The sequence below is a fragment of the Sinocyclocheilus rhinocerous genome, unplaced genomic scaffold, assembly GCF_001515625.1.
Source record: "Sinocyclocheilus rhinocerous isolate Xijiao unplaced genomic scaffold, SAMN03320098_v1.1 scaffold30, whole genome shotgun sequence".
In the NCBI taxonomy this organism is placed as follows: Eukaryota; Metazoa; Chordata; class Actinopteri; order Cypriniformes; family Cyprinidae; genus Sinocyclocheilus; species Sinocyclocheilus rhinocerous.
Genome location: NW_015657838.1, coordinates 1,547,980 through 1,571,065, shown reverse-complemented (window position 1 = coordinate 1,571,065; position 23,086 = coordinate 1,547,980).

Here is a 23,086-nt window from a genome sequence, read left to right as displayed (position 1 = left end):
GGGTCTCAGGTGGAATTGTGCTGCTGATACACTGGGATACCACTATCGTCCCATCGAACATGCCACACTAGCAATGAGAACAGCCTATCAACTCTTAGCAACGCAGTACGATCCACTGGGCTTCATTGTGCCTTTCACCATTCAAGCAAAAGTGCTCATTCAGCAACTATGGTCCAAAAGAAGAGATTGAGATGACACAAACTTGCTTCAAGATTTTCACGCCGATGGCAGACCTGCTGCCAGAATGGCTCAGACATCTCTGTCCACCGTTTTACTCTACTGGAGTGGACTGTTTCGGCTCTTATCATGTCAAAATAGGCAGAAGGGTTGAAAAACGTTGGGGTGTCATTTTCAAATGCCTTACCACAAGAACTGTTCATATAGAGCTTCTCAACTCCATGGACGTGGATGCCTTCTTGCTTGCCCTTCAGAGATTCATAGCCAGACTTGGCAGACCAAAAGAGATCAGGTCAGATTGTGGCACAGACTTTCATGGTGCCGACCGAGAACTGCTTTGCCGCTATGGAATCCCAATTAAAGAGCAGCTAGCCGATTACCAGATCCTCTTCAAGTTCAATCCACCTAATGCAGTTTTGGACTCAATTTACCAGGAATTACTTACCCACAGTACAGACATGCCAAAAGTGATACAAACCATCAGACACTCTGACAGTTGGTTCACTGGTGTTGATAATCGATCCACAACTTCCCAGGGCTCAGTGGCCCATTGACAAAGTTACGAAGACTGTGGTCAGTGATGATGGATGTGTGAGAACAGCAGATGTCAATGTTCAAGGTAAAGTGTACACCAGGCCAGAAGCCCGCCTAATTTCATTGCCAGCCATTGAGGATGAAAGCAAAGACTCTTAAAGTATTAACTTAACTTGCTGTAAGGAATTTTAGCTCTTTCAAATTCAAAGGGAATCGAATCTGAAGATTCAAAATCAACCTGATTGAACTGATTCCAAATTTGATAGTTTACACTTTATCAACTGTTCGTCCAGCAAGACGTTACCATCAGTATATCTTAACAATTTGGATATTTGTATTATCCCTTGGCCACAGGTTAATTAATACATGCTAGTGATAATTTATAAGCTACGAGCTAGGTAGCAAGATCTGGGCAAAGTTTTAACTTTAAATTATACAACACAAGACACTGCTTCTTTATAAGGAAACACGTTTATTGAGCTACTCTAAGGACAGATTAACTAAACTACTATAAGCTCACAAACACATACGCACACACACACACACATGCAGTTCAAAGGATGAGGATTAATGGAGTTTGCATGAAGTCCCAAAAGTCTAGTAAGTTATTCGTTCTTAGATCGCACCAAGAAAATCACCAAAAGCAGAGATTGGCTTATATTTACTGCTTAGGATCAATTCAGCACCAGTTTTCCAGCCAGTAAGGAGACCTTGTTTTACTTGTGTTTGAGTTGAGCAGGGTTTTCCTTTTCCGCCTAAGGGAACCACGCCGCCTCTGATTGGTTGCTGATCTGTCGTTCGGATGACATCTTTCGTGAAGAGCCCTCGTGGTGAATGATGGGCGTTGCTTGGTTATGGAGGAAGCCTCAAAGTTCGTCTGAGAAAGTCTGAGGTCGCAAGACTTTGAAGATTTTTGCAGAGTCACGAAGCTTCAATGAAGTGTTTGGAGTTCTGGATGACCCAATCGCTTGATGGTGCAGCGTGTGAGCGCTAGTTGGAGCGCGATTAACACAAAGGAGAAAGAGCACTGATCTGTTTGGGCATTGGGTTTTTGATCGAGCCACATAAGTCCATCCCACGTCACAGTCTTCCAAGCAGCTTGTTGCAATGTATACCAAAGTTTTGCACATAAAATAAGCTTTCATTCAAGCTCAAATATCGGGTATCTGGCATACACGTTAATAACCTTTTTTACTAAAAAAGGGTTATCAAGCATTGATTAAACTTCATAGGTTACAATAAACACATCAAGCATATATAAGACATCAAACATATTATTTGTGAATATAGTTGCCCTTTTTATACTTTTAAATGATTGCCTTTTGAAATTGTCTGTGTAAGTTTCTGTGTTTCTTTGTAAAAAAGAGGGCACATTTTCCTTTGGTCTGTAGGAAGGAGGGGAGGAATTTGTGAAGGTCTTATGGTGAAGGTCTGCTGAGCTTCCCGCTCAGACGTGTCATTGTAAATCTGTCTCCAGATTCTGTTGATTCGATTATCAATTTATGCTGAAGCTAGTCACGAGATAACACTGCACATCTGGTCTTTGCATGGTCTCAAACAGAGGTTGACTATCACTGTTCTTTAGATCCGTTGTGTCTGCAGGCCTGGAGCTTGTTCGCTAAATCACTCCCTTCCTGTCGTACATGGGTGTGAGCGAAGCTTGGTCAGCAGGGGACAATCAACCATTCACGCTGACATGGTTCTAAAACAAAATGGGTTTTCTTCTTCTTTTGATTGGATTAAGCCTTATCACTGCTTCCGACGTCTCTTGAGAAGATAAGCAGAGCGGGACAGGAACTGCTCGAGACAATTGGGCGCCTTGGTTAACCATTGATCAGTTTTACATCATCATTCATCAGATGGCTGAGTAGGAGAACTTTTGGTTCCCCTTCAGGAACTCGAGCCGCGTCGGAAACGCTATGGGAATGCCCCCAGTGTGACCACGCTCTGAATCACATGTGTAATCAGTCCAATTGAAGGGTGAGACGTCATAGGCGGGTGACGTAGCGACCAGGAAGCTATAAAAGCACGTGAGGTGGAACCGGCGTCAGCTTTCTGTCATTCAGCGAAGTGCTCTGTGTTGTGTCAGTCGCATTTTATGTTCTGTGAGTCTTATTTACTGTTGTCAAGTTGCACAATCAGTACATATAAGCTCAATATGGCAAAAAAGGCTGAGGGTAAAAAAAAGCATCTGGGTGAAAGCAGATCATGTTATAGGTTGTGTGTTCCTCCCTGCCCACGCTACATCACGAGCGGGGATACACAGTCTGTGCGTGGTCTGCTTGGGAGCGAAACACGCTGAGTCGGCTCTCTCTACGGGCGAGTCCCTATCTTCTTCCTCACCCGCCAGATCCGCCCGTTCTCTGGGATCAGAAGTCCGTTCTGCGGTTTCTTCCCCCCAAGGAGCGGGCTAGGTGCTCCGCCTATCTTCCTCCGAGGAGGTTGGTGTGGAGAGTGTCGAGGATTCGCCCCCTCAGTCACCCCAGTAGTTGTTGGAGGTGGTTACTCTTGCGGTAATTAAATGAAACATCGATTGGCCCGCTGAGAAACAGGCTGAACCGCAAAAGAGTAAACTACATGAGCGGTTTCTGCGAACTAAGCCGCCACCTCCATGCCGGAGCCTGCCTTTTTTCCCTGACCTTCACACCGAGGTGTCGAGGTCGTGGGCGAAACCATTCTCGGCCCGCTTATTCATCCCCACCTCTGATTATTACGGCAATGTGGCGGGGCTGAGTGACACAATTAAAAGAACCAAAGACTTAAACTACTTCAGTCTGTGTGCATTGAATTTATTTAATACACGAGTTTTACAATTTGAGTTGAATTACTGAAATAAATGAACTTTTCCACGACATTCTAATTCATTGAGATGCACCTGTAGATCGATGCCCTGGGTAGTACATATGCTCGCGAGCTATCTGTCTCCCGACGCGGCATCATCTTTAAAGGCTCCGGTCTTGCCCTCCAAGCCGCTGCAAACCACTTCAGCGCTGATGGGCAAGGGGTACACGGCAGCAGGTCAGGCTGGTGCATGTCTGTACACAATGGCTGTGTTGCAGGCATACCAAGCCGATCTACTAAAAGAGCTAGATGAAGGCGAGGAAGTAAAAGCAGATGATATTTCAGAACTGAGGAGAACCGCTGATTTATCTCTCCGTGCCACCAAGGAGACCGCCCGTGCCATTGGGCGGTCCATGGCAGCTCTGGTGGCAGCGGAGAGACATTTATGGTTGACCCTGTCTGATATGAAGGAGAAAGGCAGGGTCTTCCTCATGGACGCCCCGCTTGCGCCTTTTGGTCTGTTCGGCGACGAAATGTAGCGGAGCTGAGATGCTCACCACCCCTTCGGGGGTCTCTAGAGCAGTTAGTTCGGTCATCTCCTGCCGTTCCTCCGCATCAGGGTACCGAGCAGGCAGCTCCAAGTACACCAGAGACCAGTCTCGAGAGGTTGGTTCCCTTAGTAGACTATTTAGCTGCGTGGAAACTACTGCCAAATGTGTCTCGTTGGGTCCTGCAGACTGTAGAAAAAGGCTATCGCATTCAGTTGGGCGCTCCGCCGCCGCCATTCGATGGGGTCTTTCCCACATTGGTGGGTCCTGAGCAGGCTCTGATATTAGAACAGGAAGTAAACACCCTCTTGAGGAAGGAGGCCATCGAGGTGGTCCCTCCTCACGACAGAGAGTTTGGGTTCTACAGCTGGAACTTCATCGTTCCAAAGAAGAATGGAGGGTTGCGTCAGTAGACTATTTAGCAGCGTGGAAACTACTGCCAAATGTGTCTCGTTGGGTCCTGCAGACTGTAGAAAAAGGCTATCGCATTCAGTTGGGCGCTCCGCCGCCGCCATTCGATGGGGTCTTTCCCACATTGGTGGGTCCTGAGCAGGCTCTGATATTAGAACAGGAAGTAAACACCCTCTTGAGGAAGGAGGCCATCGAGGTGGTCCCTGGCGTGGTGTGGGATTCGACCACGATGCAGGCACGATTGTCCCCTGCTCGGATCGAGTCGATCCTTACTGCAGTCGCGAGAGTCAGAGAAGGCCAGTCACTCACTGTGAAGCAGTTTCAGAAACTATTGGGTTTGATGGCAGCTGCGTCCAACGTGATACCTTTTGGCCTGCTGTACATGATACCCCTACAGTGGTGGCTCAAGACCAAAGGGTGCCTTGGACATGTGGAGGAAACCTCAGTTCTTGTCTCAGGGCCCGGTGCTGGGAGCTCCTTGTTGCCATGTAACGCTAGCGACAGATGTGTCCCTCACCGGCTGGGGTGTGGTCATGAGTGGCCACCCAGCCTGCGGTCTGTGGAGCGATCGCCATCTCACCAGGCACATCAACTGCCTGGAGATGCTGGCCGTATTTCGAGCATTGAAACACTTCCTCCCGGACCTAAGAGATCGCCATGTGCTGGTGCGCACCGACAACACAGCGGTGGTCTCTTATATCAACCACCAGGGAGGTCTGTATTCGCGCCCCTTGTACAAGCTGGCATACCAGATCCTTGTGTGGTCCCAGGGCAAACTTCTCTCGCTGAGAGCAGTTTACATCCCTGGGCATCTCAATTTGGGAGCAGACATCCTGTCGAGGCAGGGGCCGAGGCCCGGGGAATGGATGCTTCACCCCAGGGTGGTGAAGCAGATATGGAGAGTCTTTGGCCAGGCCCAGGTGGATTTGTTTGCGACTCGTACGACATCGCACTGTCCCCTATGGTTCTCTCTAAATCATCCAGCTCCACTGGGGCTGGATGCCATGGTACAGACTTGGCCGATGCTTCGTCTGTACGCCTTTCCCCCGATCGCTCTGCTCCCGGGAGTTCTGGAGAGAGTGCGCCGGGACGGGGTCCATCTGCTGCTAGTAGCCCATTCTGGCCGGGCCGAGTATGGTTCTCGGACCTCATTTACCTTCTCGATGTCTCTCCATGGAGCTGTCGAAGTTACGGGTGTGGCCTCTGAGGGGGCACAACTCGTAGCTTCCGGTCTCTCAACCGAGGTTGTTGAGACCATCCTCCAATCCAGAGCTCCCTCTACGAGGAAACTGTATGCATTGAAGTGGAAACTTTTCGCTTCTTGGTGCGGAGATCGCCAGCTAGACCCAGTTAACTGCCCGGTTGGTACAGTACTGGAGTTTCTGCAGGCCCATCTCTCTGCAGGGTTGACCCACTCCACCCTGAAAGTCTACGTGGCAGCCATTGCGGCCTACCACGCCCCTCTCGGTGGCCAATCAGTGGCAAGACACCCCCTAGTTACATGTTTCCTCCGCGGTGCGCTGAGGCTGAGGCCCCCAGTACGTTCTCGCATCCCCACGTGGGACCTGGCTGTGGTGCTAGAAGCTCTTCGTAAGTCTCCATTCGAAATTTCTGATCGCTATCTGACAATTAAGAATGCCCTTCTTCTGGCTATTACTTCTCTAAAAAGAGTTGGGGATCTTCAGGCCCTCTCAGTGGCCCCTTCTTATCTGGACTTTGTGCCCGGCATGGCCAAAGTGTTTCTCTACCCTCATGCAGGGTATGTCCCTAAGGTTCCCTCTGTTACCACACAGCCTATCTCCTCACATTTGTCAGATTCTATGACTTAGATATGCGAGCCACTCCTGGATCTTCTGTTCTCTCGTCTTAGCTGTGCTCTTCCACACTAGACAGAGATTTACAAGTCTGGCGGCGTGGGCATTCTCGTTCCCATAGTGTTTCCAACGCAGCTCGAGTTCCTGAAGGGGAACGTCTCCAGGTTACGTATGTAACCATGGTTCCCCGAAGGGAACGAGACGCTGCGTCTCAGGGCCATACTTCCGGCATCCCTGCGAGCGCTTGCTTCATTCCTAGAAGCTGACGCCGGTTCCACCTCACATGCTTTTATAGCTTCCTGGTCGCTACGTCACCTGCCTATGACGTCTCGCCCTTGCATTGTACTGATTACACATGTGATTCAGAGCGTGGTCACGCTGGAGGCGTTCCCATAGCGTTTCCGACACAGCGTCTCGTTCCCTTCGGGGAACCATGGTTACATACGTAACCTGGAGACGTTTTCCTTTGGAATGTAAAGATTCCATAGTTATCTGGGTCTGGGTCGAGACAGAGATCCTTCATTGCACATTTGCTACTGAAATGTGGGGGCAGCTGTTGTGAATTCTTTACATTTATATGTCTTTTAGCATTATTTATATCCATATTTTATATCTGTTAAGAGTTTGTATTATGCAAAATATGCACTATGCAACTTCTAGCGGATACATGTTTGGCGTAAGTGAATCAAAGAAAAAAAAAAAAACGTGTCAGCAGTTTCGACATCACGTTGGACATATTTCATGTTCTAATCTTAAAAGCTCGCATATGTAGTGCACGCTGCTTTCTTCCCCCCAGTTAGGTTAGTTTTAAGGTTGTGTAGTCATATCCCCTTTCACTTTACTCTAAATTCTACAGTACTGTCAGTACATTAATAATTTTTTTACAAATCGTAAATATCGGAAAAAAGATTCTCAAACCTGGCAATCCAGTAAAACAATCTCACCAAAATACTTTGACTGCAATTATAACTATATCAGTCTTTCACTGTTTCACTCCTGCAGGTTACAACGTTAAGCAAGTATAGAGGGCGACTGTGACTGTCTTTATGAGTGAGTTAGTGATATTCACTCAAATTTGTTCAAAAACAACCACGATACAACAGACAGGAAAAGACCATCATACTGTGTGTTTGGAGACGTGCAAGCGCCAATTAAACTTCGTTTAGCATTATATCAAACGAATACACAACTTACCTCGCAACACTGTGTCTTAAACGTAAGTTCCTCTATTCTTGCTTTATTGAACTGTATAAAAGCATTATCACACTTGCAATGGTAAGTCTTCGGCTGTGGCCTTGCGTGCTTATTGCAATGCTCAGTTAAGTATTAATATATATATATATAGATATATATAGTTAGTAAAATTATTGCTTAAACTTATTTTAGTTAGTTGACAATTGCCAAGGCAAAATTTCTAATTTCGGTTTAGTTAATTTTTTTAATTTAATATTTAAGTATTATTTTTAATGTGATATTTATTAAATTAATTATTATTTTATTAATATTCATTTAAATTAACAAAATAGTGTTTAATAGTTTTAGTTAAGAATAATAACCCTGCTGTATGTTCTGTTCTGTTGTGTTACATGGGATTGATTCATAGAGGTAGGGTGGAACTCTCTGGGAGGAGATGAAGCCATAAGCTCAATAGGTAATATTTGCATATCATTAAAGACATGATGAGGGGTCTCAGAAGTGTCAGCCACAGCCATGACAGTGTCCAGATGACATTAAAGATAGTCTACGTTGAATGTCAGCTTACACTCTCATTGATTTTAGTTAAATGGTTTAAATGTCAGCTCTATGAAAAGTATGTGGGACAATTTTATATTCAGTACTTAACTTGTAGACTACCTTTCCTTAGAAAAGTTACATCCACACATGTACCCACACATTGACATTATCCATACGACGCTTAAATTCCATCTTACGGATACTGAACTTCCTCCAGAGCAACTTCTCTGTCATTAGTTGCTTTTGCGTCTACTGTTTATAGATGGATGACTAATGTATTACACAAAACATGTAATTGTGTGATTAGTTGGCACAATACGCAGTAAAGTGCACTGATTTAATGTTGTTTTAAAATAATATTAATAGTACTGAGTCACTGATGACTAATCAAATCATGAAGGTTTTTTTTTTTTTTTTTTTTTATAAAGAAGGAAGTGATAAAAAGTGTGTACTTTTGGCATGGGATGGACTGGGGCTACAAACAGCATATCTTCCTTTCCCCACCATTTTCTGTTCCTGGAAGGTTCATGTGCAGACAAATAGTGGGAGAAGTAAGAAGCCTTGAGGTAGGAAAGTATATCACAGGGAGCAGCACAGCTTGGAATAAATTACCTAGACACAAATCATTTTCAATGAGAGGACAGAAGTTAGAGCAGATACAATCATGTAAAATTGCAGTAAATGTGCGACAGATAAGTGGAGAGCTCTTCTAAGCTCTGTGGGGGATAGAACATTGCATGTCGCCTGTGAATAGCAGAATCCACAGCTTAAATGAGCTGGAAATCTTTGCATATTTACTTTGTATATTCATTTGGCACAGAAGTCAGCTACCTGGGACTCAATGCTTCTTCGTCTAGTCCCAGTGTTTTATGGCTTTTATAATAGTGTATATCTTTGAGCTTCAATGTTAGTGCAGGCATATTTCACAAACTAATTTCCTCTGTGACTGGAGCAGTCAACGTCCATTTCCTTCACAAAAGTTTGTTCCAGTACAGGCATTTGCAATTTATTTATTTTTTAAACAGAGCGACAGATAAGTGGAGAGCTCTTCTAAGCTCTGTGGGGGATAGAACATTGCATGTCGCCTGTGAATAGCAAAAGTTTGTTCCAGTACAGGCATTTGCAATTTATTTATTTTTTAAACAGGGGTGAGCCCCTTTAGCCATTGCAACATGTGGCTTTATTATTCCAATTACTGTAATTTGAGTTATTGGATAGTTGATAACTATCACATTGAACAAAACTGAAAACCACAAACCAGTCTTTTGTGATGGTTTCAGGAATTATCATCAGCTACATACTACTGTTCAAAAGTGTGGGCTAAATTAGATATATTTGAAATAAATTAATACTTTTATTCAACAATGATACATTAAATTGATCTAAAATGACAGTAAAGACAGTAACACTTTATAATAACTTTCATTTATAAATCATTAACAAACATTATATAATGCTTAACATATTTACATATGTTAATATATTTACATATCTATTTCTATTTACATAGAAACATGAGATAATGTTCCTGTTAATGTTTACTAATGAACTTACTAAACTAACTAATGATCCATTAAGCATTATATAATGTTTGTTAATGATTTATTAATTAAAGTTATTATAAAGTGTTACCCAGAATGGTTTCTGAAGGATCATGTGGCACTGATGATTCATTATTTTTTGTCATTGTTTTCGTCATTGTTGCAAATTTTCCATCGTAGCACCTCCTGAAAGACCCTTCACGCTCTCCAAAGTGCAACATATCCCCTTGCATTCCCTAACCATGCACTGCACCTTTCCTCTCTCACTCCCATCTACCTCCCTCATTCCACTCTACCTCCATCTGTCCCCTTTGGCTGGCTCCATTCCCATATGTCCAGTGATGGGCAGCTCCACAATCTAGCACCCCGACCTTGCACATCAAAGCCCCACTCGAAGCTCTTAGCAAAGGGGAGATGGCCCCAGCAGAGCCCCTTCAATAATGCATGCTTACAGCAGAGCTCACAGTGCATCATTCATGTAAACATGTAGACACACAGACTCATGGAAGAGGACATGCAGCAGTCTACTTTCAAGTTCAAAGCATGCCTTTTTAAAGTGATAGTTCATCCATATATGAAAATACTCTCATTATTTACTCACCTGCATGCTCCACTATGACATATATATATATATATATATATATTATTTTATTTTTTTTATGGTGCTATATTTAATGGCTTGATTACTGATTTGTCCCTGCTGTGACCATGACAAATGAAGTTGTTCAAACCTGTGTGCTTATGTGTTTATGTACACAACCTTTGTTCGTCTTCAGTGTCACATAATCCTTCAGAAATTATTTGAATATGATTAGATTTTATGAAATTTGAAACATTACTTTATATTTTCAAAGTTGAAAACAGTTGTGCTGCTTAATATTTTACTGGAGACGGTGACACATTTTTGTTTTCTGAATTTTTGATGAATAGAAAGTTCAAAAGAGCAGCATTTATTTAAATATAAATATTTTTTAAGATTATAAATGTCTTTGTCACTTTTGATTAATTTAATGCATCCCAGTTGAATAAAAGTATACATTTTATAAATAAATAAATACATAAATAAATAAATAAATGATGACAAATTAAATCCTTAAATTTGGATGAGAAAATAAACAACAATGTAAAAAGTAAAACAAGAATATGAGCATATGAGATCAAATCAGAGAATATGAGAATATAAGATCAAATAGTGTTTAAGTTACTCAGTTTTCCAAATTGACACAGTGGATAAAGATTAGATTATTTTTGAAGCAACATGTGCTATACATATTTACTTTAATGTAGTTTGCTTTTAATACATAGCATTATTAGTTGGTTGTTGATAGTAAAAAAAAAGAAAAAAAAAACATGTATGTGCCTTTAACACTGAAACGATGTAAACATCAAATAGAACAGCCTTTAAGAATATACATTCATGTATTTATATTGGACTTAAAATCCCCAAAACATGCAGGGGACTGACATATGAGTGAGATATACATGTGCGTCATTTGCTCACAGGGTCACCACCAGCCTCCACAGGTACTCTAATGTGTAATTTGCCGAGGGGAACGATGACTCCACAGCATTCTAAAACAAATTACTGCTACAAAAATTACTGCTGCACTCGGACAGCTTTTGTGTTCCTTAATGGAGGAAAATAAAAGGATGAGGGGAAAAACAATAGACTTTACTAAGCCTTATTCACTCTTTCTACAGTAGATACAGTGAGTACGAAAGTCCACATACTGTAGGAAATCTGGGATTCAAAATGTAATTTAAACCTAGAAAGTTTTAGATTGTAAAACAAAGAGATGTTGTGACATATTCATTAAATAAATTAAGAGATATTTTAGATTCTGCAAGTAAATTTGTGACATTGAGCATGTGAACCATCTATTGCTGCTGTCATTAAAGAAGTTTTTTTTTACATTTTTCACAAATTATTATTCTGATAATATGCTTTAAATAATATGTATTAGAATAGTGCAAATATGAGCATTTTCACTGGTGGACCCCACTGCATGCTGTGGTAGGAAATGTATGGTGAATAGTACAAGTTGCAAGCTTCACAAACAGCAAGATGGATTCATAGATTGAGACACGGGGTGCAGATCGTAAAAAGAGAGACATTGAAAGAGTGATTGTGAGGAATAAAGCTACATAACAGTTATTGCACTTTGTGGACCCAAGATTTCCTCATGGCTTGGCTTTCTGCTCCCTTAGGTCTTAAACGTTCAGACACTGCACCAGTCAAATGGAGGCATCGGCATCAACATCCAACCCAGCATCTTACTCTGTTGAATTTCCTGGTGTCAAATGGCAATGTGACACCTGGAAAACATGAACAAAAATTGTTCTTTACCAGCATTCCTGTTGGCACTAACTATAGAGGATAGAATATGGCCAAATCCTGGGCAAGTCTGACAACCAGGGCCGTTTCTAGGCATAGGCGAGCTAGGCGGTCGCCTAGGGCGCCACCAGCTGAAGGGGCGCCAATGAGCGCACGTACTGGCACTTTTAGCAGGGTTGTGATAAAGAGTGGCACGGTCACCCTGAAATATGGCTGCCGCCCCCACTGGATCCCCCAACATCATTGGGCTAGAGTACCGTCAATCTGACGATGCCTGTATGCAGCGTCGGCGCCACGGGGGGCCTGAGGGGGCAATAATATGTAGTAGTATAGTATATAGTATCCGAATCAAAATGTAATAAAATTAATTTGTGTGATTTATGTGTAAATTATGTGCAATGTCTTAGCCACTAGGGATTGTTACATAGGGCTATACAGGCATCTAGTGGCAACAAAATGATATTATAGATAATAAATTGTGCAAAATGTTTATCTTAACAGTCAATTTACAAATAATGCATTCAGATTTGTGGAACTCAATGCACTGAATAGTGCAATAGAGGCAATAGGGATTTCGCCTAGGGTGTCAAATTGGCTAGAAACGGCCCTGCTGACAACTGACATGTTGTTGAACAGCAATCAGATGTGTGACAAATCAATGAAATCATAGCTAATTGAGATGTTTGGAGCTCTTAAGGGACTAGAAGCAAAATGCCATCATCTTTCAATTTGGTCTGAGACAAACTGATTTTTGTTACCTTATTTACATAACTTTTTAGTGGATAGTGTGATAAACCTTGCAGATAGCATGTGCAAGTAAACAATGCAATCAGCAAGTGCAATTCATTCTTAGTAATTTCCAAAAGTAATTTCTTAGTAAACTCCAAAATATCCATATGGAACACAAACATTCTGCTTAACGTAAGAATTTGCCTACAGCCAGAACTGTCACAAGAACTGTGCGAAGGAGGCTTTGTGAAATTTGATGAAGGGATTGTGAATAGACTGAGGACCAGGAGTTAAAAGGGATTTAAGGGATTTAAGGGAATAAAGAAAAATAGTAAAAGAACTAGAATTTACTGTAATGTAGTCTATTTGAAATATTTGAAAATATTATTTTAATTCTAAATTACACATTCACTCATCATATTACTAATATGCTTAAACGGCTCAGTTAAAATGTATTGTCTTAAGAATTATAAATCACATACATTATACATTTTGAATTCAAAAGGGCAATATTTGGCAAACTTGTTTTTGTCAAATGTAATTTAACATTTCTATCGTAATGCAGTTGTCATATATTAAATGTTTAGCTATAGCTTATATCTTACATTGAACTTTCTCAGCTTTAAAACTGAAGCATCAGACTTGAATCTGCACTGTTAGATAGCTGTAGCAGACCAGCCCTAAAATGTAACTTTTTACATACATATATATATATATATTCTATAAACATTCAGAGCAGTACAGTGCAGCAGATAGAGCAGCATCAGGAACATCAAATACTGGGGACGTGTCCCCCTCATTGTCTATTTACATTGGACTAATGCAAACAGCACAGTGTCTCATAACAGTATCATTCATAATCTTTTTTTTTTGTCCAAGAGTAAAAAAAAAAAAAAACATACTTACCAATTGCCCTTGCGATTTTAAAAAATACATTACATTCCAGAAGGCAGTAAAAAATAAAAAAATATCAAACATATCAATGCAGCTAAACACCACACAACAAGCTTCTAAATGCATAAACAGAATAACTTTTAACTTTTAATGTCATTGGAGAGCTGCAAATTTAACCAGTATTATAGACATCTGACCTTATTCTTTACATGGTATCATCCTTACAGACGTCGTCCATGTTAGTATTGATACTCTATACCTGTCTGTTACTAGAGTCATCACCAATATTCTATTCATTCTGATTCTGAAATTCCCAGTTTGTAGCATAATGTTTCACCCTTCATGGCTACTTTTTTACATTTCGCTTTAGGGCACCCAACTGGTGCATCTTTCCAGCCATGTTCTTCTTTGCTTTGCCACCATCATGTGACGGGAGAGCGAGTTCACTTATCACTTTCTATAATTTACAGATTTTTGTTTTATTCTACTACACTATTAATCTAAGATACAATACAATTAAAAAGAGTCCTTGTTGGCCCATATGCCTGAAAACTCAGTAGAACTGAATTGACCAAGGAGGGCTTTGCATTCACTAACTTGCACTGGGCCTCGCTCTATGCTTGCGATGGCCCTGTCTACTGCCCATCACTATCCTATAGAGTGATGAAGTGTCTAAAAACTCTTGAATTACACGTCAAGTCCTGTTTATTGTTGCATTATGATATGCTATTGTGCATTCATGTGCTCATAATACTCATGAGGCAGGTGATACTGCTCCGCTGAGACTGAGAAGTGAGAGGACTTCTTAACTTTGAGGTGAGTAAATCCACAGAGGACACATTTTCCTGTGGCAAACGGCATCCTGCGTAATTCAGCAGGTCATTAGGACTCCCGCTCAGTGGAAAAGCACTGTATTAATTCATTAATCTTGCGCCGTGTCCAGAGCTCGCAGAATATGTTAAACAAATGCGTGCTGAAAATTATGCACTCTATTACGAATGATTGCATTTCCCTTCTTGTCTCCGAGACATTCCAGTAGACTGAATTTAGATATGACCATGACTCATAAATTTGCGTCAGCTTCCCGAACACAACAAACAATTGCTTATTGCCAATCTACAAATCATTCTGACACTCCTTTGGTTTTTATTGTTATCTTAATGCAGGGTATAAAAAAACAAACAAAAAAACACCAATGATGAGGTAGTCATCATGCTCGTAATGTGAATGCAATGAACAGTATTTCCATTGCCTTCCCCTGCATGAATCATGAATGTGTCCTCACTGTTCCAATGGTTATAGCACACATGCCCACAAAAACAAAAAGCTGGCAAGACATTTATGCATATAAATCTAATCAATCTCATTCCTAACCAATAAATGTTAGGTGTATTGCCAGACAATTGAAAAGACATTTGTCTAAAACTGTTGGAGATCCGTTATTGAAAAAAATAGTTGCCATTTATGATAGTTTATGATTTCTGTTGCACTGTCACATGATGTGTTTTCTAGTTTAATGCAAAAGTGAATATGTACATCTGTTTACAAATCTTCCATGACCCCTGAAGTAAATTGTGGGTTCATTTATGTACTTATGGATACTTTAGGAATGTCTTTGTGATTTTGTAATGACTTCTGTAATGGGATTCTTAATGAACGTTTCAGTCCAAATGGGTGACTGACACTCCTTGAGCATGTACTAATCAGAGATGATTACACGCACCCTGCAGTTGTTGTAATTTACCTACATGAACTGCCAACGAATACTGATTGTTTTGCTGGATAAAATGCGACCCAAACCACAAGAAAATTTAAAATTTGAAATTCACTTTGTTGCAAACTCACAAACTCACATGCAAATTAACAATCAAAATGCACATTTTGAGCTCATCTTCCCTTAGGAAAAGCTACGCTGCCAGAAAGGCTAGTTATTGTACATACTGCATGAATAGGATGCTTATGTGTGCATGTGCAGGAAACTTCAAACCGCAAGATCAAAAAGAGAACAATGTGTGCTCTAACCTCAGAGTAATTAAACAATGAATATGTGTAACCAAATCCACTGAGGCAAGTTGAATGAGAACCCATGTGCAGTTTAATGAAATCCAAAAGTGAGCAGAAATGCAATAAACAAGACTTGACTTGGCGAAAACATGAACTAGAACAAACTCATCAAACAGTGGTTACACAAACAAAGCTAGACAAGAGACAATGGCAACATGAGGGCTATATATACCAAACAATAGGGGTCACATGACATAATCCAAGACACGTGAACTAGACAACCAACCAGAACATGACACATAGAACAAAGGGACCAATAGCAGGATCACACAAGGGCAAGGGAAACACATGACAGGAACAAGAAACAGTGATAAGACACTATGATAATACAAAATAAAAGACATGAAAACCAAAATGTGAAAAAACAGATGTGACATTATGCTACATTTTAATTTATTTATTGTTTCTCAGTCAATATATGCCAAGTTTCAAAGTGTATAGTTTATGAAATTGTTCACTGTAACATTCATTTGCCTTCATTTGCATAAGGACACACACACACACACACACACACCATGTTTACGTTGTAGTACCCATGTCATTATACACATTTGTGTCCTCATAAACCGTATACAGTAGTCAACATTTGAAGTGGATCAAAACCTTTCGTCAAAGTTGTCCTAAAACCAAAACAGTACCCATTCTTGCCATAGGACAACTCTGATGAACTTTTTTGATCCACTTCAAATGTTGACTACTGTATACCAGTACACATACACACAGACACACACACACACAAAGTTGCTTTTTTGAGATGTCATTTTTCATGATGGCTCATTTCATAATTAATTTCTCTGCACAATTTAATGTTTTTTTTATTTTACCAAATGAAAGCCTGACAAATAAATAAATAAATAAACATACATGATACATATTATATTATATTACTTAGAACAACTGGTAAATTAATTAATTCATTCAAACAACTGGTAACACTTTAAAATAAGGTTGTATTAGTTAACGCTAGTTACTGCATTAGTTAACATGAACTAACAATGAACAATGCATCTGTTCAGCATTATTAATATTTGTTAATGTTAATTTACACATATACTAATGCATCTATTCACATTAACAACTTAATTAGTTAATGTTGGTTAATGCATTTGTTAACATGAACTAACAATGAACTATGCCTGTAAATAGCTTTATTTAATGTTTTGTAATGCTAATTTATAGTACATATACACATAAGTTTATGTAGCAGCTAACACACAAAGAATGAAAAATACTAACTCACCATTTGGGCACTGATTTGGGATATTGGTAAAATTAATTATAAAGTGGAAACCGTCTGAACATCAACTGATATGTTATTCATGCTTGTAGACTGTTTATTAACATGACTTACCACTAAGAAAGTATTTATAAAGAAGATTTGTGGACATAATTGTAAAATTTGAAAACTAGTCCAACATAAACTAACGTTTTACTAACATTCGTAGACTGTTTATTAACATGACTTACCACTAACAAATTATTTATTAAGATAATTTGGTTACACTTTATTTTAAGGTGTCCTTGTTACAGTGTAATTATACAGTACATATAAGTACTGAGTAATATTAATTAACTTCATGTACTTACTATATGGTTAGGGTTAGGATTTGGGTTTGGCTTAGGGTTACTTGCATGTAATTATGCAAAATTAATTGTTAGTATAATAGTAAGTACATGTAACATGTGTAACAAGGACACCTTAAATTAAAGTGTTACCGATAATTTGTGAATCTTAGTGTACACTTTTCCAACATTAACTGATGTGTTACTAACATTTGTGGGTTATTTACATATCAGGCATTATTGATTTTACTGGACCTTAAATGAGTTAAAGCTATTTCACACATCACTGACATTTTCATAACCTTTATTACATTACATAACAATAGTATTAATTAACAGTTTATAAGAAATTAATACAAAGTAAATTGGAAATGAATCTCTGCAGAAACTATAGTGATTATTTTATTATTTTTATTTAAAATAAGCAAGAATAAAGAAGCAAAATAGTATATATATATATATATATATATATCAGTGTTGCGTGGTGGTGTTCTGAATTAATAATAATAATAATAATATGTTTTATTTATATAGCACCTTTCAAGAAGGATGCTTTACATAAGTTTGGTAGGTAACACTGACACAAATACATACAAGTATACAACACATAATCACCTAGACAGAGATCACATAATATACAAGATAAGTTATGAAAGCAAACATAGAGCAGAAAGTTAAGGCAGACGATCATTTAGCAAATCATTTAGCATTTAGTAAATAAGTGAGTTCTGAGAGCAGTTTAAATATCTGAAGCGAAGAGACAGCACAGAGGTTTTGTGGTAGTTTGTTCCATGCAGAGCTTAGAAGCCGAAATGCTGAAAGTCTGCCCACCAACACTAGAGAGTCTGAACTTGGGTACTGCAAGTAAATTCTCAGAGCTTGATCTCAAAGTACGAGCAGGGGCATAGGTGTGAATTAATTCAGAGAGGTAAGAAGGTACTGAACCATGACGAGCCTTGAAAGCAAGAACAAGAATCTTAAACTGAATGCGATAGATAACAGGGAGCCAATGTAATTGCTGTAATACAGGGGTGAAATGAGCTAATGTTGTGGTAAATGAAAGGGCCAGAGTGGTGAATTTTGGATTAGCTGCAAGCGATTTAAAAATGTGTTGGGCAGGCCATAAAACAGGGAGTTACAATAATCCAGACACAAAGTTATAAACGTATGAACAACAATTTCAACATCTTTGTAATTTACTGAGGGTTGTAAGCAGACAATATTGCGAAGATAGAAAAAAGAGGACTTGACAAGCTGGTTAATTTGGGGTTCAAAACATACTGTAATCTGGGATCTAACAGTACACCAAGATTGCATATAGTGGGAGAGAGATGGACTATAACTCCGTGGATGCTAATGGAGGAGTCAAGTTTGGAGGAGACAAGGGATTTAGGGCCTACTAACAGAATTTCAGCTCCCCTTCAGCAACTCGAGCTGCGTCGGAAAACGCTATGGGAATGCCTTCAGTGTGACCACGCTCTGAATCACATGTGTAATCAGTCCAATGGATGGGCGAGACGTCACGGGCGGGGTGACGTAGCGACCAGGAAGCATAAAAGCACGTGCGCTGAAACCGGCGTCAGCTTTCTGTCATTCAGCAACCGCTATGTGTGTGTCAGTCTTATTTGGTGTTGTCTGTCCATTAACACTCTTTATTTTACCAATACGAGTGAAGACAAACATAGGACGAGAGCGGGCAGCATCTCAGGCTGTGTGTTCTTCCCTGCCCGCGCTACACTACGGGTGGGGATGCACACAGTTTGTGTGTTGTCTGCTTGGGAGCAAAACACGCAGAGTTGGCTCTCGAGGGAGCTGACTGCCCGCATTGTGAGCATTTTGTCACTGCGTATGCTTTGCTCTCGGAGGGCTCTCTTTGAGGAGGGAGCCTTCACCAGCGTTCCTCGCGGTGCCGGCCCTACTTTCGCCAAGTGTCCGTGGCTGCGATCTCACGGTTCTGGTCCCGCTGCTGCTGAGGCACGGCGGCGATTGAGATCACGGGGATCGCACATGGCGGACGGGTTGGAGACGGCTCGTCCTTTCTCCACCTGTATTCCCTAGATCTAGCGCACTCTCTCGGGTTTCGGAAGCCCGCGCTGCGGTTCTTCCCCCTTTGAGTGAGAGCTCGCTGCTGCAACTATCTTTCTCCATGGAGATTGGTGTTGCTATGAGACGTTTCCTCTCGATGGAAGAAAAGACTTGTGTGTAAAATCAGCGTGCATTGCCGAGGCGACGTGTGCATTACGGTCATTCAAAGCGAAGCTTTATATTGTATCTTTTCACAACCAGACCGTGTTTAGTTGTCTGGTTGTTTGGCTGCGTTTAATTCTGAGGAATGAAATGGTGTATATCATCTGCGATGAGAAGTTATATATACATATTATATATGTGTTCATATGATTTACTGTATTTAGTAGGGCTGGAGACGGGCCCCCCTTTCTCCTCCCTCACTCTCTGTAGCGCTTGGGATGAAATTCTCTAGTAGGGAGCACAGTGCTCTCTCTTCCTCCGAGGAGGTTGAGGTGGCAGCAGGGGCTGCGGGCGGGAGCAGGCCCAACCGTGTTCCAGCTCCTCATTCAGGGAGCGTCACCTCTCGTACTCCCCATAATGTTGGAGTCAGAGTGGCGCCCCTGGGGCCGAAGGCTTCTAGCAGAAGGCGGGTCTGCGGACCGTCATTTTTCGCTGGATAGTGTTCAGCCAGAACGTCCTGACGCCTATGACCAAGGATGTCCGAGGGCCGGCCCCTTCTGGGGAAGAGCGGTGTACACTGCATCACACGGTGCCCGTCTCTCCTCAGTGCCCTCAGGAGATCGATCTGCCAACCCTGCCACCTGCACTGCTTCAGGGCGCAGCGGTCTCCGGTGAGTGCTTCTCTCAGTCACCGCCCGGAAACGTAGCGGTACTAAGAGGCTCGCTACCTCTACGGAGGTCTCTAGAGCAGCTAGTGCGGCCGTGCCCTGCCAGTTCGCCGCTTTCTCAAGAGACTGGTTCCCTTAGGAGTCACCTGGTGGTGTGGGAGCCCCTGCCAAGTGTGTCTCGTTGGGTCCTGCCTAGCAGGCTCTGGTTCTACCAGTTTAGTCTTCCTGGGAGATGACCGCTCAGTCAGTCACACTCAAACAAGTCGTGTCTCAGATCAAGTCCGAGGACTGGTTTGTCACAATCGATCTAAAAGGTGCACATGTCTCCATCCTTCCTCATCACAGGAAGTTCCTGAGGTTTGCTTTTGGGGGCAAAAGCTTACCAACACAGAGTTCTTCCTTTTGGCCTTGAACTTTCACCCCACACTTTCACGAAGTGTGTGGATGCTGCTCCGTGATCCCAGGGCATCCGCATACTCAACCACATCGACAAATTGGTTGATATTATCTCAATTAGAGTGTATGGATGAAAGAGCTGGGGGTTAAGACTAAACGCAAAGAAAGGTGTGATTTCTCCATTACAGAGGACCACTTATCTGGGCGTGGTGTGGTATTCGACCACGATGCAGACACGTGTGTCCCCTGCTCGGTTCGAGTCGATCCTCACGATAATCAAGAGGGTGAAAGAAGGCCGGTCACTCACTGTCAAGCAGTTTCAGAGACTGCTGGGTCTGATGGCAGCTGCGTCCAACGTGGTTACTTTTGACCGGCTGTACATGAGACCCCTACAGTGGTGGCTCAAGACCAAGGGGTTCTCCCTGAGGGGAAACCCGCTTCGCATGCACAAGATCACGCGGCGCTGCCTTCGTGCCTTAGACATGTGTAGGAAACCTTGGTTCTTATCTCAGGGCCCAGTGCTGGGGGCTCCTGGTCGCTGCGTATGCTAGCGACGGATGCATCTCTCACCGGTTGGGAGCTGTCAAGAGTGGCCGCTCGGCCCGCGGTCTGTGGACCGGCCGCCATCTCACGTGGCGCATGAGTTGGGGAGCAGACATCCTGTCGAGGCAGGGGCCGAGGCCCGGGGAATAGATGCTTCACCCCAAGGTGGTGAAGCAGACATGGAGAGTCTTTGGCCAGGCTCATGTGGACTTGTTTGCGACTCAGTTGACATCGCACGGTCCCCTCTGGTTCTCTCTGACTCATCTAGCTCCACTTAAAGGGGGCTGGATGTCATGGTACAGACGTGGCCGAAGCTTCGTCTGTACACCTTTCCCTGATTGCTCTGCTCCCGGGAGTTCTGGAGAGAGTGCGCAGGGACGGGGTCAGTCTACTGCTAGTAGCCCCATTCTGGCCGGGGCCGGGTATGGTTCTCGGACCTGATTTCTCTCCTTGACAGCTCTCCATGGAGATTCCCATGAGGAGGGATCTCCTCTCACAGGCAGAGGGCACGCCCCCACCTGGAGCTGTGGAAGCTGTGGGTGTGGCCTCCGAGGGGGCACAACTCATAGCTTCCGGTCTCTCAACCGAGGTTGTTGAGACCATCCTCCATCCAGAGCTCCCTCTATGAGGAAACTGTACTTCTTGGTGCAGAGACCGCCAGCTCGACCCAGCTAACTGCCCGATTGGTACAGTTCTGGAGTTCCTGCAGGCCCGTTTTTCCGCAGGGTTGACCCACTCCACCCTAAAGGTCTACGTACCACGCCCCTCTCGGTGGCCAGTCAGTGGGCAGACACCCCCTAGTTACACGTTTTCTCCACGGTGCGCTGAGGCTGAGGCCTCCGGCCATAGAGCTTATGCTAAGTGGTGGATCAGGATGCTATTCCATAGCCTCGAGTCCTGTGGTCTCCCCTCTCCTTTGGGGGTCAAGGCTCACTCCTCTAGATGTTGGCCTTCGGGACGGCGGGCCCCGCCTACTTTAGCCACTCCTAGCTCCTTTTCTCTCGCCTTAGTTGTGCTCTTCCACACTAGGCAGAGATTTGAAAGTCTGGCGACATGGGCATCTCGTTCCCATAGCGTTTTCCAACGCAGCTCGAGTTTCTGAAGGGGAACGTCTCAGGTTACGCATGTAACCATGGTTCCCCGAGGGAACGAGACGCTGCGTCTAAGGGCCATACTTCCGGCATCCCTGCTAGCGCTTGCTTCACTCCTAGAAGCTGATGCCGGTTTCACCGCATGTGCTTTTATGCTTCCTGGTCGCTACGTCACCCCGCCCGTGACGTCTCGCCCATCCATTGGACTGATTACACATGTGATTCAGAGCGCTGAAGGCGTTCCCATAGCATTTTCCGACGCAGCGTCTCGTTCCCTTAGGGAACCATGGTTACATACGTAACCTGAGACATTTTCTCAGTATTCAATTTTAGGAAATTTTGAGCCATCCATAATTTGATATCATGTAAGCAGGATGTTAAATAAGAGGGAGGAAAATCAGAATTGGGCTGTGCAGTAAAATAAATTTGTGTATCATCAGCATAACTATGGAAATTTAGAGGAAGCATATAGATTAAAAATAGAAGTAGACCAAGGACAAATCCTTGAGGCACTCCACCGGAAAAGGTGACAGAACGAGATTTGTGTTTATCAATGCTAATGAATTGTTGCCTGTCTGAAAGTTATGAACTGTATGACTGTTTCTGTAATACCGATCGCAGACAAATGAGATAGAAGTACAGAATGGCAAGCAGTATCAAAAGCAGCTCTCAGGTCCAATAGGATTAGAAGGCTAAGGCCACCAGAATCTGAGGCAAGGAGGAGGTCATTCACTACTCTTAAGAGAGCAGTCTCTGTACTATGGAAAGGGCAAAATCCGGACTGAAATGTTTCATACAAATTATTTTTATCCAAATGAGTCTGAAGTTGTGTGGCGACCACCTTTTCAAGGACCTTAGCCAAAAAGTTACTCAAGACTGTTTCGTCAAGGTCAGTTTTTTTAAGTACCAGTGTGATCATGGCTATTTTCAGTCCAGGCGGTACATAACCAGTCATGAGGGAACTATTAATCATGTTAGTGATGGGTGTAATGAGGGAAGGGAGAAAGTTTTTTAGTAGGAGGAAATGAGAAGGCAAAGTCCACAAAGTTTTTTTTTTTTTTTAAATCAAATGTAAA